The 16,910-nt window shown below is 37.6% G+C and overlaps 1 protein-coding gene across 2 annotated transcripts in view; it reads right to left on the reverse strand.

Annotated features, from left to right (window-relative positions):
* Positions 1-6,481: 6,481 nt before the first annotated feature.
* LOC149152900 (uncharacterized) overlaps positions 6,482-16,910 on the reverse strand; it is a 66,881-nt gene continuing 56,452 nt past the window's right edge. The window contains exon 4 of one of the 2 annotated variants that reach the window (XM_089441323.1): positions 6,482-6,855. The gene's annotated coding sequence lies outside the window, so the exon portion shown is untranslated. Of the gene's footprint in view, positions 6,914-16,910 lie in introns of both variants that reach the window. The other variant, XM_089441322.1, reaches the window with a different exon arrangement.

Raw genomic sequence — 16,910 nt, forward strand, 5'->3', positions numbered from 1 at the left:
CTAATTTGGAATGGGATGACTTCCCCTTTCCTTTCTTCACCTTTCCAGCTAAGGCACGATTCTCATCATCATGCTTGGATGAGGATCCATCTCTAATGTTTCATTAAATCTCTTCTTGTACCAAGTCGGACCACAAACGCTCCCACTCTGGTAGCTTCTCCCTCCCATTAACTGAGTCCTGGTAACTGTGCCAGCTCTTGGGAAGGCCTAAAAGTGCTAGGCTCACCATATCGTCTTTAGCAACAACACAGACACTTCCAAGCTCATCCCGACATTGGATGAACTTGGTCTAAGTACTTTGGTATTGTGTCGCCCTTCTCCATCTTGATCTTTCTAAGCTTGTCCTTCAATGTTAGCTTCCTATGGTCACTACTGCTTTGAAACGAGTATGTCAAGGCCTTCCACATTACAAAAGGAGTCTCCTTACCATAGAGGTTTGAGACAATATGATCTCGGACTCCTAGGATAATCCTTCTCGCCTTTGCCAGACACTTTCTCCACTCTGCCAGATCCTAAGCATCAGTTGTTGGAGGCTTAGGAATATCTTTGTCTATGAATTCTTTACGCTCGTTGTCTTCCAACACTGCCTCCATCCTGTCCTTCCAAGCAATATAGTTCGAACTACCCTCAAGGGCATATTCGAGTCTCAATCCATAGAACAACATCCTGCTAGCTCTGAAAAATGATACAGAACATTCGATTTCTCACGCAAAAGACAAACTCGTATTCTGCTCTTCTATATTGATTTCAACTCTGATACCATGTAGAAATTCCTTGTAGATTCAAACTGCAGATTGTAATATGCTAAAACAATTTACTTGAATCTACTTTACTCATCAATGGAAACAATAAACGATCGATGAAATCACAAAGCATATAAGAGAAAGAATTCAATCACACATAACACAATGATTTTATGGGGAAAGCCACAACTAAAAACCTCTGCTATCTGTATATTGCATTAATCATAAAATATGAGAAGATTACAATGATTTGCTCAAGCCCGAGCAACCTTCTGCACTATCTCTATCTATTTCACTACTTCTCACACAAGCTCAAGCCAATACTTAGCCAAATTCTTGTTCGCCCAAGTCTCTATTTCCTTGAGTTGTTCCCTTGGGAATTAGCCCCTATTTAATTGAGAAATGCCACAATTATGAATTGTGCAATCCTCATAGGCATTTTTCTGATTGCATGCACCATCAGTTTCATTTAGATGATTTTACAATTAACAATACATTATCCCTAAACTCCAATCTCAACTGGGTCTTTTTTCTGATTTGTCATGCATGAGTTAATTATCAGTGAATCTTCAATTTATTGGTTGATCATTGTAGACAGCACCCCACTGTTCAATAGGTTGCATCCCACTACTGGACCTCCCACTAATTCCTCCATCGGTTGGAACTAGTTTAACTGACTTTAACTCAATTACACTGAATTAAATAATTACAACTCAAAATAAACTCAACTAATGTTCTTAATTGTAAGAGACACTCTACATGACTCTTTAGACCCTCAACTTGAATTAACTGAGCTAACTAAGTCAAATTAACTTAGTTAACTATTACAAGTTGTCATGAGATGTGGAGTTACAATTTTATTCCCAATTTAATTCAAGGACAAAATTAAATTAGGATTTTCTTGTTGCATTTTCAACACTACAATCCTCCATCCTGAATCTCCTCAAAATCTTCATTGCATACTTGCCCTACCCAAGCAAAATCTCTCACCACACCTTCAATCCCAGAAAGTAATGCCCCAAGCCAATATCCTTCACCTCAAACTCAAATGCAAGGTCCTCTTTGCACATCACTATGAGCCTCTCTGATCTTATCAAGAATGGATTATCAACATATAGCACCAAGAAAAGCAGCTCACCCTCAACAAGTACATAGTACAAGTTTGAGTTTGCTTCAATCTTGATGAAGCCAAAACCAAGAAGATATCCATCAATGTTGGCATACCATGTGCGCAGAGTTTGCTTCAACCCATAAAGGGTCTTATTAAACTTGCATACATGAGACTCTCTCTCATGCACCTTGAAGCCCTAATGTTGCTCGATATACACCTCTTCCTTAATCACCCTATTGAGGAAGGCAATATTCACATCCATCTGATGTATCCTCCACTCCATCTCTAGAGCAATGCAAATAATTTCCCTACTAGATGCATATATGATAATAAGAGCAAATATCTCCTCATAGTCCACTCCTTCTGGAGAACCCTCTCACCACAAACCTCGCTTTGTACTTCTCGATGTTGTCATTTGTTGCGTGCTTGATCTTATAGATCCATTGAAAAGTGATCACAGACTTTCCCTCCAACCTTAGCACTATATCCCACACATCATTCCTCATGACGAAGCTATACTCCACCATGACATCCCTCTTGTTGCCTCCTCAAAGGTAAAAGGCTCAAACTCACTAATGTTGCTCATCAAGGTCAAATCGTTGGAAAATCTTGCAACTGGTTTACTCTCCCTAAAAGTCTTGCTAGGAAACTCCAAATGCTCCTCAACATCCTCTCAAGACCTACTTAGACCATCTTAGCCTTCTCCAAGTAGAGCTGAAAGGATCCTCTCGTGCCTCCTAATATGCACATTTGTCCCTATTGTTGGTGTTGTTAGTCCCTACTCAACCGTAGGAGCCTCTCACTCTTGATCCTCTACCTCTGCTAGCTTGATGTCATGAGACCTCCTAAAGGTCCTAACCTCCTCGAATCTAACATCCCTTCTGACAATGATTCTCCTTTGTCCCACAAAAATGCCCTTCTCTAACGAGGGCTCCATCTTAGTCCTCTTCTTTGTAGGAATGTGGACATAAATCGAATACCATTCCCTTCATTGGCCCCACTATGGTCTTGTTCTTCCTTTTTGCAACCCCGTTCTGCGGAGGGTTGTATAGCACTATGAGTTCCTTCCTAATCACTACCTCCCTACAAAGATCTTGAAACTCATTGGAGGTATACTCACCCCCATTATCAAATCTCGATACCTTAATCTTCTTCCTAGTCTAGTTCTCCACAAGAGCTTTGAACACTTAAAACCGACTAAAGACCTCAGCCTTAGTCTTCAGTAAATAGATCCAAGTCTTCTTGGAATAGTCATCTATGAATGTCACAAAGTAGCTAGACCCTGTGATGATTCTACTGACATAGGACCGCATATATCTGAATGCACAAGTCCAACACTCCTTTAGACCTAGTCACACTATGAGTAAACACTACCTTCGCATGCTTGCCAAGCAAACACCCTTTGCGCACTCTCTCCTTCTCCACCCTGATCTCTAGCAATCCTGCAACCATCCTCCATAACATAGGAAGAGCCATGTAGTGTAGGTGTCCCATCATTTTGTGCCAAATCTCACTTTCGTTGCCATTGTCACGTACAAGCGCTTTCTCTGGACAACTTCTCAATAGGTATAGATTGTTCTCCCTGGTCCATAAGACTCTGCATAATAGTGACTTCACGTCCCATGAAGTTGACCTCTAGTCCTTTATCATCCTTGGCCGAAAATAAAAAGAGATTATTTGCCAACCCTAGTACAAACATCACCTCCATGATACTCCCTGAGTACATCTAAAACTGCCAGTTGCCAATGCCCTCTAGTGCATACTTGTTGTCACCAAGCTCCACATGTAGATCTATAAACTCCTTGGCCATACAGTTGAAGATATCATGAGATCTTGTCGTGTGACAATATGCTCCACTATCCAAAAACCACAACCCTCTCGTAACAATGCCAGAAAGGTATGACACCAAGGCAAAGTTCTTCTTGAACTTCCCAACCAACTCATCCATCTGTGTTGTGGTTACTGTAGATGTCTTCCCTTTGCCCTTCTTCCTGTTTGAACATTGTCCATCATAGTGACTAACCTTGCGGCATGAAAAGCACTTAACTTTGCTCATGTCCTCCTTTTTGCCTTGTGAAAATCCTCCTCCATCGTGATTCTGCTTGGCTTTTTCCTTGCCCTTCTTAGCTTGTGCGACAAGAGTAAGTTCCTCATCCCCACCTAAACTCCTATGTTGTCCAATTATTGAACTCTCCCAAATTTCTTTCTAGATGAAGTCATCCTACAATGAACTCCAATCAAGAAGTTGTTGTCTAGCAAGGATCTCCAGCTCAAAGGTTTTCCATTGCTTAGTGCAATCCTTTAGAGCTACCTTCACTAGCTTCGAATCACTCACAACTTCTCTGACAACTAATAGTTCATCACAAGCCTGCTAAATCCTTATGAGGTATGAGGTCATGGTCTCTGACCTGTTCATACTAATGTCATTCAACTTTTGTCTCAACACCATTTTCTTGTTCTCATTCATACTCTGGTATAGACAGATCAAGGTCGTCCACATCTTGTTTGTTCTAGACTTCCCTATTAAGTGAGTGATCACATGATCCCTCACACCATCCAAAATTATACCCCTCGCTTGCACATCTTTTAACTCATGCTTAGCGGCTAGGACAACATCTGAAGGACAATGGTTATGCACTCCTTCCATGGGCAAAAGTTAGTGGCCACTTCCAACATGTCTTCATATTTCAAGCTTAATGATGTCATATCCCCAAATCCACCTTGACCACAAAACCCTTAAAAAATAATATTGAACGTATGTTGTTGAAACCCTTATGTCATTGATCTTTCCCATAGAGTTTATAATGCTCTAATATCATGTTAATTTTTTAATACCATATTAGATCTATTTTATCTCAGCAATTTACACAACCAAAAAATATAGTTTTACCCAAATAAAACTTTTGAATTGTTGTAAAATAAATACCCTGATATTTTAACTTCTAAAAAATAATTTGCAACAAAAATAACAAGAGAAATGACATAAAACAGCAAAGAAATGACCAAGAACAATCCTCCTCCACTTTTATATTAATCAATTAAATCAGGGTCAGACCGTCAAAGAATTTCACACAAATTTATCAACTATAGCAAAACTTGCAACTTGATCAACCTATTGTAGTAAATCGATCAGCCTATTGTAGGAACAAATTAGCCTCGAAAATGCCTCGGAAATTCAGCCCCTGCAATAAATTCAACATCTTTACACCTGTTGTACGGCCTTGTTGCAACATTGTACAACACTCTTTTCTGCCCCCTAACTCAACATGCTCAAGCCTATACGGCATGCGCATGCATGGGTTCAGCGAGCTAATAAATCGACGTATAATCAGCAAATAACTCGACCTTCTTTTTTGATGTACTCGGCCCTCTCTCTCTCCTCCACATAGCAAAATTACTCTCTCTTCAGTCAAGTTGTGATGCTCTTAAGAAACTAACTCTCCCAATCACTCAACCCAAGAATGTATCGCTGACCCTTGTACTTGTACTTTTCCAGAGAGTCCAAAGAGTGCAATACCATGGGTTATTATAATACCATGGCTCATTAGAATACCATGGCTCCATGTCTTCATCCTCTCCTTAGGCTTCTTTATAATTTTCCAGGCTAAAGCCCCAAGTCACTTAAATAATTAATTATTTATCCTTAGATAAAACATTAGCCCAAGTCTACATTAATCACTTAAATTAATCAATGTACTTTTCCTAAGTAAAACTTAGGAAGGAAATCATATTACTTGCTCCTCATGAACAACAACCTAAAGAGGACATCTCTTCCACATGCTCACACACCAAGCCCATGTAGATGACCTTCCGATGCTACAAAAATCAACACACAAATCATTGAATGCCTTCTGCTAACATTGGTGAAACATGCTCAAACTTTGTGATGTTATTAAGTTCAACAAAAAAAAATATCTATACAAAAATAGCAACATACAAAATCGAATTTCAACCATAAAAATTTCAACATTTTTACTCAATGTTCTATTGACCATAAGCTCAAGGGGGCAATATATTTACTTAATTTCATTTAGTAATTTACTTAATTTCATCTATAGAATAAATTACTAGAAATACTTCCTCTTTAAATATAACAGTATCAATGTAAATTACTTCCAAAGCTGATCACAAGGAATTGACACCACTAAACAAATTGACATCACAGAAAACTGGCATATACTCTGCAATTACCAAAAGGAACACTTATTTAAAGAACGAAGGCCATTATTGTAATTATTGAACTTACATCACATCATCTTAATAGTTGAGAACGTGAAGATGCTAACACGCTTGCACATACGAAACTTTTACTAAGAAAGATAATAGTTCAATATTTTTTGTACAGGTCTTACTATAATAAGTAGAGCTCACACGTGGAAGCAATGTGATAATTGAAAAACTAGAGTCTACGTCTCAATATCTAAGTATAAAGAATCTTGCCTTTTTCAGAAAGCAAACAAATTATTGTCCTGAACATCTAGCACAGCTACCAGCATCCTCTTCATCAACTACATCCAATAAATGTTCTTTACCACATGACGTAAAGGACATGTGCAAAATCATTTCAACAACTGTAAAATTGAAGGTACATTTCTGATATGAATAAGGGAAGGCATTTACTCAAGAATAGTAATCATGTAATAAAGTTGACTCCTACATGCATTAATTAATAAATCATGGATGGATGAATGATAATGCATGGAATTAAGAGCATTGTTAAGAGTATCTCTTATAAACTAACCTCCTCAAATGTTTCCATTTTAGAAAGTGGGGGGACGATGTTATGTATCTACTCAATAATGAGGAGAAAAAACCTAGAAAAGAATAATCAATTATGGATTACGCCTGAAATATGGACATTAAATGGAACCTCTGAACAATTTCAAAGACAAATATAAACAAATCCTGTGACTTTCAAAAATTAAAAGCCACAAAGCATGTTTTAGTGCAGCTTTAATATCATTGTCGTCAAAATCCAGCCAGTAGTGATCGTAGTTATACCTGCAACAGTCACAAACAGGTTCTTTTCCTCATGGGTAAACCATATGGGAAATCATACCTGCACACAAGTCTATTTCAGGAAAAAAAAAACACAAATTATAAAATACAATTGTTTTAATATAAAAGCAAACACAATTTTTCATAACCAAACAATTTAACTGAAGTATTTTGAACACCTTTCAATATATTGATAAAAGATAACGAGGGAACCTTGGGCAACAAGACCCATTGGAGTAGTAATTACAACCATCAGAGAAACATAGGAAAAGGCAGTACAGTGTATTAAGGATGAGCTAGTGGATTACATCACACAGGATACTGATGGCCACAAAGATCACGATGATGATGATGATTGTTACCATCCATCGAGACCAACTTTGGTCTATCAGAGTTTAAGAACTTTGCATATCATTCATTTGTTATCGACCTTGTGCTTTAACTTGGTGGTTAAAGCCTTCCTGAGCCTAGTATGTTTTTATCATCAAACCTATAAGCAATCTTAGGGAATCAAATTGCTAGGATAGCCAAGAGAGTTTTTTATGCACACCCTAAGTGAACATAATTGGGCCACCACCCCAGTGATAGACTCTTTGAAAACATCTCTAAGCTGACCAACTAAAATCCTCCATCATGAGATCAGAAAACAAAATTTTAGTTTGGCTAGGAATTTGGGGGTAGGCATCCAAAAAATCCCCGTCGTTTTACATCTGAAACTTAGCCGTTTCTTTAGAGAACTCTAAATATTCCTCATCAGCATGCCAAAACGACAAGGTAAGGGGACACCCATATAGGGTCAATGGCAAACTAAAATTTAATCTATAAATGCCAACTGCATAATTGACAGTAAGTTCGGGAAAAGGATTGGCTCTGACGGCTGGGCCTATGGGCCTGCACCCTCAACCCATGGGCTATCGGCAGTCTGCCCGAGCTGCTCTCGCAGCAAGACCATACAGCATCATGACAATTGGGCCCGAATAGCCCCTTTCTTCTATGCTCCTGGTCACGGCTCCTTTTAGCCATGTGAAAAAGGGTTGACGCTAAGGATTTCCAAAACAGATGAAACCAATGGGTTCAATCCCCAAATATCCTATCAATCTGATACTATGATAATGCAAGCTCATAGAGGGATTCCCTCCTCCTGCATTCGAGGACTGAAAAGGACTTTGACAAGAACATGAGCTGCCCAGAAGACTCTGGAAGCTACAGAGGTCTTCACCAACCACAAAGGCATATGAGATCCTCCATTTCGCAGCCATTTACCAGACCTTTCAAGAAGCCAAAAAGGTCACTTGTTAGTTTGGGAGAGAAGGTTTGAAGGATTCAGATGAGGAAAATTGTGTACAGTGACCTCTTTGGCTTCTTGAAAGGTGGTTCGGTAAATGGCTCTGAAATGGAGGATCTCATATGCCTTTGTGGATGGTGAAGACCTCTGTAGCTTCCAGAGTCTTCTGGGCAGCTCATGTTCTTGTCAAAATCCTTTTAAATCCTTGGGCACAGAAGGAGAAACTCACTCTATGAGCTTGCATTATCATAGTATCAGATTGATAGGAAATTTGGGGATTGAACGCATTGGTTTCAGCTGTTTTGGAAATTTGGGTTTGGATGTCCTTAGCATCAATCCTTGCTCACATACCGACAGGAGCCGTGACCAGGAGCTAGAAGACAGGCTATTTGGGCAGAGGGATCAATGGTAATATTGTTATTTCCTTGGTAAACCAGAGTTATTTCGGAAACACATTCAATTTCTGAGCATCGGTAACATATGCATTGGTAAGAAATTAACTGGTTCCCTTTAAAAAAAATCTATGCTCAAAGAGATTGGAGAGAAGCTTTCCTAAATCTCCATAGTTTTGAGGAGTTAACAGTTAGGGAAGGTTGGTAATGCTACAAAGATTCTGAATTTGAGATCAATTAAGGTCATATACAGAACACTCATGGCAACAAGCTCTAGAAAGATCCAAATAGTGAATATGAGGATTTTGTAGTCAGGTTATGTAGTATTTGATCTACAATTTCTTGAAAAATACATCAAATATTTAAATGAAAATGCTTACAAATAGAAAATCAAAATCTTGGTAGGGTATATACTAGTGTTGCAAACATCATGTCAGCGAAAATATCATCGAGAATATGGGAAAGAAAATATAGGCAACATTGAGGAAAAAATCAGTAAAAATTAGAAGGAAAAAAATATAAAATTATATATTTCTTTCAATTTTTTAAACAGCTAAAGCAACAACAACATCGAAAAATTACATTGCCACATAAATATGAAAAGAGAACTGATATATAAGATGTCTATTGATAAATCACACATCAACATTGAATCACATCCCGACTCCTGAGTCCTAACTCCAAAGCCTCAAAATATCATCAAAAAAATATAATAAATGTATCTCACAATCATAAAACATCTAAAATGAAAGTACATAAATAAACTGGTGATTCCCTCTTCGTAATGGCTATAGAAATGGCTTTTTCCTTAGAGGAAGAAAGCCTTAGTGCTAACATTAGACTCTGACATCCTCTTGAAAAAGCGGAAGCTAGACTCTGCTACCCTCCACTAGTGCTACTGCTAAATCTGACTCACCCTATTGGAGCCCGTGAAAGGGGTGACTCTGGTGCACCCCCAATGCCAATATTCACCTCATGTAAAGGTGTCTATTCCAAAACATCCCCCCTCTACCTCTCCCTCCCCTGCTACCTCCTCTTGTGCCCCCCCCCTGTAACCAATCCAGAGTTGAATCCATGACAAGTCTCTCGGTCGCAACCCTCCATGCAATAATGATGTCAATGTCAATCCCATTCAATGAGATGGTCTCCACAGCAAGTTTTTCTCAAGCTACCTTGCCCACAATCGGAGATTGAAGTAGGCGTAGACCATGTCATTAAGGCATTGAGATTCCAACCTATATGAGGGTCATTAATTATAATTTATTAAATTATTAACTATAAATTATAATACATAATTTAGAGAGTGTGAAGCATAAATAATCTATTATAATTTATACTGAATTTGGAATTTAATTTGAAGACTTTTTAACCTATTGCACTTCTTGGCGTGTATTTTCTCAAATCGACTCGCTGAGTTCTCATCCTCGAAAACATGTTTGACTAAGCATTCAGATAACATTTTTTTGTGATTTGGGTACTCTTGCACCATAGTTTTTCCACCAAACATCTACAACAAATAAAGAAACATAAGAAAAGACATTGAAATTTGAAACTTGAAATAAAGTAGGAAGAGACATTGAAATTTAAAACAAAATGAAGATTTCCTGGCATTTTGGTCTTCCTATCTTGAATAACCATGTCATAGATAAATTGTTCCACCACCCATCTATATAATTCCATTACTTTAGAAATCTCCACACATTATTATGGACTTAGCACCCATCGTCTAAACACGTGAGAAATCCATTTTTAACCTCAACATCAAATCTAAAACCACAAGAGTAAGAGAATGTAGGGTTCAGTTAGATCCTTGAAATATCACTTGGGGTGGTGAAGTGTATTGTTCCATCATTCATCAATCACTCTCCATATCAATAGTTGCTTCTGAAATCCATTATTCCCCTTGTCCTCATAATAGGCATGGATAGATTCTTTGGACCTATCAATGGCCTCATACAAGTAGCCCACTGCGAGCTTATCTCCATCAACCAACCAAAGAACCTTTACCAAAGGCTCACTAATGGCACACACCTCCACCACTCCCGCTCAACTCTCATGATATGACAGTAGCATGCATATGGCCTCCTTCCAGTTTACGGCTAAATGATAAAGCATGCTAGTAATCTAAAAGGAAAATTCTCTTCACCTCTTACATACAAGCCAAGAAAGACCAAAGAGATATGAAGCTAGTGGAAAAACGTGACTGTGGGATGCACCAACTCCCTAATATTTGTGAATCTTCTCATCAAGTTAAGCACAGGGGCATGATTATATATAAATTTTGTGATGCTCCTAGTTGATCCAATAATATCCTTGATATAAGGAATTTCTCCCATATCCTAAAATCAACTCTACACAATGTGTAGCACAACCAGTCCAAAATAAGGTAGGATACCTCATCCTAAGCAACCTATTTACAGTGACATAATTAGTAACGTTGTCTATTATGACTAGGACAACGTTTTGTGGACCCACCTCCTTAATAAATTAGTCCATCAACTCACATAATAATGTTTCATCTCTAACATGTGCATATACATCAACAAATTTAATAAACATTGCGGCAAAATTAAACAAGAAGTTAAGAAGGGTCCTACTGGTCTAATGAATCCAGTCATCTAAAATCAATACGCATCCAGTGATTTTCCATGATGCCTTAAGCCCTACAACCTACTAGGGAAATTGACCTTTTCATTTTGAAGGATAGGCCCTCTAAACTCGTCATATAGGTAGGGGCCTTGTACCCCAAGCCCACAACAGCAACAACACCAAACATAGGTCGATAGAAAGGCTTGTTATTGTAAATGCTAATGTCACTCCATAGAAAACACTTACCCACAAGCTTTTTAGCTTCTTGATTCTCCTTTATTTTAGCAATTGATAGAAGGTTGTGCACAAGGTGTCGTTCTAGGAACAAAAAAAATGAGGTTGTTGAGGGCATTGTGGAAGGAGAGACCAAAGAAACACTGTCACTCCTTCCCCCCTTGGATCTTGCAACTCCTCCCTTCCTAAGTTAAATTTTCAGGGCTCCCTAGTATCTCTACTTACTTCCAAATCATCAAGTGCTTTCTTGGAAATATGAATGATTTTTTGGCTTGCATTTGGGCAAATACCAACTTGGTGTCCCAAAATTTGTGCAAGGTGGTATATCAACCAGGTAATTACCCCCCCCCCCACCCACAATCCTTTCTTCCCAGACAACTTGCAATTCAACTTTTGTCTACTAAACCCCCTCTTGAGTTCACCATATTCCCACATCAAATCCAAATTTCTCAACGTTTTCAGCCTTTAAACTACTGATTAAACAGAGGGCACACAAAAAAATTAAATTTTGAAAATTCAAATCAACATTGAAGAATCAAAATACAAAAAAAATTGCATAAAAGAATGCAAATCCAGATTATACATGAATAGTAGATCTCCCGCAATCGATTAAAATTAAAAATAAAAATAGGGAAAATAGATAGTCATTGCAAAACCTATGAAAATTTTGAAAAAACAAAAAAGAAGCGGAATTTGTTATGTATACCTGCAAATACACCACCAACTGTGGGAATCAATGCCCACTACACAATAAATTTATGATGGAAAATAAAAACACTCTCCCTAGCAAGATGAGGGAAAAGTTAAAACAAAGTGGGTAAAGGAAACACTATCAAAAATCTAAGGAAAAAATATACTGGAAATTGTTGCCCATACCTACAAATCTACCCACAGTTGAGGGAAATCAATCCCACTCCACAATAAAACAGTGTTACATATGAAAATGGTCTCCTAGTTATTAGCTTGAGGGAAAATGCTTTTCTCCTCCTTTGCTCTGCAAACCCTTCAATCTGTTTGCAAAATGAGGGAGAAAAAAAAAATAGTCATTTTATGGTGACATGTTCGCAGTTCAACAATATTTTGTATCATGGCACAATAATATTGCAATATTATCGTTAATTGAAAATAACATACTAAAATTATTGTTTCTTGGAAAATTTCGCAAAATATTGTGATGTTGCCAATATTAAATGAAATTTCGAAACATCAATATATACAACGAAGCTAATATCCTCTTCCTCATATGCAGAAATAATATCAAAATAACCCACTGCATCTAATGCTTTTGCATCTTCTATCAGTAAGGTACCTCTGGCCAAAAATTAGTAACATACCTCATCCCACCACATCATACAGAAAGCAAGCAAATCACTAACCTCATGCTCAAAAACAAACCCACACCTTATCTTCCACAGGGTAAACACTGAAGAAACTTACAGGCACTGCAAAATCCCAATGAAAGAGGATAGAGTCATATAGCTACAACCACCAGAGAGAGTTGACCACCAATGAAATTATCCCTGATGGAGAATTGAACATTGATCTTGGATACATTTCAAGCTCTTAGCACACTGATAGTTTTGGAAGATATGCTTCATTGTTTCAGGACACTGACAAACAAGGCAAAGACCATCAGAAAGCCCACTCTTTGCCAACCAAAGCCTTAGAGGGGTTCCCCTAATAGAGGACAAGCTATGAAAAAACCCGTAGCTTATAGGAAAGCCAATCAGACTGAACACTTTGCAACAGATAAACCCACCTATCTTCTTGATCGACTAAATCCCACTTTGCATTGAGAGCAGAAGCTAACACATGTTGTTGACGCAACACAAAAATGGTCCTCCATTAATCATACTACTGTAAAGGTCCACCAAAACTCAACCCTAATTCCTCCAATAGATTCATGGCAACACAATATTCATTTGTAAATGTCCTCATGGAGGATTAGCCCAACAAGCTCCACAATAGACGATCTAACTAGAGGACGTAAACCATACTCATGCACCAAGATACACTGGTGTTTCCAAGAGTGCTCCATTATATCCCACAAATCATGTCAAAAAAAAATGCCCTTCTTACCCAAATGGCAGGCCTGGAAGCATGGAAACTCTGAGATATACGCACTCAGAGACCTCCAACTCCAAATAGGGTGTCTCACCAAATCCACCTAACCAAGCCTAACACTAACTTCCCCGCCGTCCAAACACTCTTGATAATGAAAACCAAAGACCTCAAACAAGTTAGTGGAAGAGATAATATCACACAAATCAAAAGATTACTAAACCTTGCCAACATGTTATGATGTCATCAATTTATGCCCAAATAAAACCCACCAAGAAGCAATCCCCTCTAGGCAATGCAAAACCCACTAGAAATGAGAATGCTCCTAAGTGGCAATATCAATCAACCGTAGCCCTCCCTCGCCCTTTGGACATGATACACACAACCCAAGGGAGCAAAAGAAGGCCTCTCTACCCTCCATACTTCAAACACAAGTAAAACATCAAAACTTGCTCCAAACATCAAAATTGAGCTGAAGCATGCAACCAACATGAGACATAATAAACTTGAGATCGCTTAAGAATCCATCCAATCATCAACATCTTATCAAATAGAAGATCCTTATAATGCTAGACATGAAGCCAAGGATAATTTTAGGGGCGAATGTTCGCCCTTTGGCGAAATGAAGGGGTTTTAAATTTTTAGTGGGCGAATATTTTGTATCATAGTACATTTTTACAAATCACCTCAAATAGCCCACCTTATTTTAAGGGAGAGGGTAAAAAAAGTAAATTTAGCCCTTGAAATTAGGACTTACAACCTTCCATTCGCCCATTTTCAAGAATAGGTTTTATTTAAGTGAATCCATTCGCCCATTTTCAAGAATAGGTTTTATTTAAGTGAATCCTATGGGCCAAATACCATATTTATAAAAGAGGTATGGTAAATTAATAAAAATATAAATAAATGAGAGGTATGGTAAATAAATAAAACATTTTTTATATTTACTCCATAAATCACCTTATATACATGTAAGGGTGTAAACAAATAAAAATATAAGTAAAGTGGAGGTATGGTAAATAAATAAAATATCTTTTTATACTTACTCAAAAGGTATGGTAAATAAATAAAAATATAAATAAACTAGACGTATCGTAAATAAATAAAACCTCTTTTTATATTTAGTCCATAACCCTCGTTCTATTTATGAAGGCTCAAGAAAGAGGTTTTATTTAAGTGAATCCTATGGGAAAAATACCATATTTGTAAAAGAGGTATGGTAAATTAATAAAAATATAAATAAACGAGAGGTATGGTAAACAAATAAAACATTTTTTTATATTTACTCCATAAGTCACCTTATATTTACGAACACTTATGAAGGCTCAAGAAAGAGGTTTTATTTAAGTGAATCCTATGGGCCAAATACCATATTTGTAAAAGAGGTATGGTAAATTAATAAAAATATAAATAAACGAGAGGTATGGTAAACAAATAAAACATTTTTTATATTTACTCCATAAGTCACCTTGTATTTACGAACACTCAAAAAATGGGTTATATTTAGGTGAAACCTATGGCCAAAATACTATGGGACAAATACCATGGACTAGATTGTTATTAATACCATGCCAAAAACCATTATTAACCCTAATATTAGAATTAATAAAAATAAAAATGGCACATGGTATTGACCCATGGTATTCACCAAAATGGCACATGGTATTGACCCATGGTATTCACCTGGAATGTAGCCTATTTAAATGGGGAATTAAACCAGCATGTAGCCTATGCTAAGATTCACTAGGACTTTACAAAGTTTTATTATTTAGTGAAAGACTCGCCAAGATCTTACAAGATTTTATAATTGAGTAAAATATTCGCCATGCCTGGTGAGAGATTCGCCAAAAAATTATATATACATATTATATTATTGATAAAATCGCCTTCCATTTTTCCTATATACCATGGAGATTCGCCCATTTATTATATTTATAAATTTAGGGGGGGTTCTTAAAATTTTCCCTGCATGAAGCTTACTTTGAAGTTGTTGATGATGCCAATCCCACAAAGCAACTATTGAGAGACCCACTCGCAAATGTATGCCCAAATACCTCATCATAACGCTCAGCCAAACATTAGTCCATGTTGCAAGAAGACATCCAAAGGGAGTGCCCAACCTTACCAACCAAAAGTATGTCTTATCTTCACTGAATACAACACCTGATGCTAAACAAAATAGATCCAAACATGCACAAGTACCATCCACAGAGTTCTAATCCACCCACACAGAGAAAAGGGAGTCATCAACAAAGTGATTGTTAACCGTCTCTAAACCATCAAAAAGCAAAATGCCCCGTAACCGTTGAAAACAAGCAACCTCCAATAGGGAACCCAAAGCATCCACAATTAAGACATACATATAAGGAGTCAAAGGGACACCTTAGCAAATAGCTCGATGTAACAAAATCTGGGGGGTCGTGAATTATTAACGTAGGCAAATGTGGAAGCACTAGACAACAATGTGTTTATAATGAGCACATACCATGACTCCAAACCCCAAGCAGATCAACATCTCTCTAATGAAGGATCAATCTATTTAATCATCAACCTTGTCTAAGTCTATTTTCAGGAGGAAATTGCTACCTAGACTCTCAAGCCTACTCCAAGGCTTCCAATGTTGAAATCAACTATCTAGAATAAATCGACACTCTATAAAATCTATTTACTTTGGGCAAACTACCTTTCACGACATTGAGTAAATCCACAAAGCCACTATTGTGGCCATTATTTACTATACAACAATACGCAAGGTCATATGCCTCCATTCCCCAATGGTGCCCCCTAACCACATTCTTCAAAATGAGTTTGATAAAATCTTGGTAAAGAAATTCGATTAACATTCTAGAAGAGAAAGCTTTAGTTGCCAAACAACCAAAATCATCCTCAACTCTATCACATATAGCCTTGTAGAACTCACAAGGTAGACCATCCAACCTCGGTGACTTACCATTCTTCATGGAGCTGACATGGAAAAATGGCAAGGAGGTGCAAGGAAAGTGATTAGTGGTGCAAAGAAGCAAGCTTCATCTTGATGCAACACTTCTCTTCAAATATTCAACCCTAATTGGAAACAAAAGGGGGTAACCTATGGAAGATGGCTCATTCAAACCAGTTATAAATCAAGGCGTGATAGAGCACAAGCTAGATTGGATAAAGTATAAGTCACCAAGGAGGGCATCTCCTTTTCAAGGCAACTTCACTCGATGGCTACGTTGAAGGATGTTATAGGTTCAGATCACAACCCTATTCAGACGGTTATCTTAATGAGTAACACAATAGACTCAACACCCTGAACTTTGTTTAAGTTGAATGTGTCTCATTTGGAGACAATGAATATTCAAGCCCTTGTTTACAAGGTTTGGATCTTTCTCCCTAGCTAATGGGGACACAATTGGAAACACTGAGAGGGTGGAAATCGGTATTTTGTTACATTTAACAATTTTTAGCTTATTAAATCATTAGAGGCACTTAAATCACGAGAGACATATCTTTTT

Source organism: Pinus tabuliformis, chromosome 9, assembly GCF_031772625.1.
Source record: "Pinus tabuliformis cultivar Carrire ecotype Pingquan chromosome 9, CPIR1, whole genome shotgun sequence".
Taxonomy (NCBI): Eukaryota; Viridiplantae; Streptophyta; class Pinopsida; order Pinales; family Pinaceae; genus Pinus; species Pinus tabuliformis.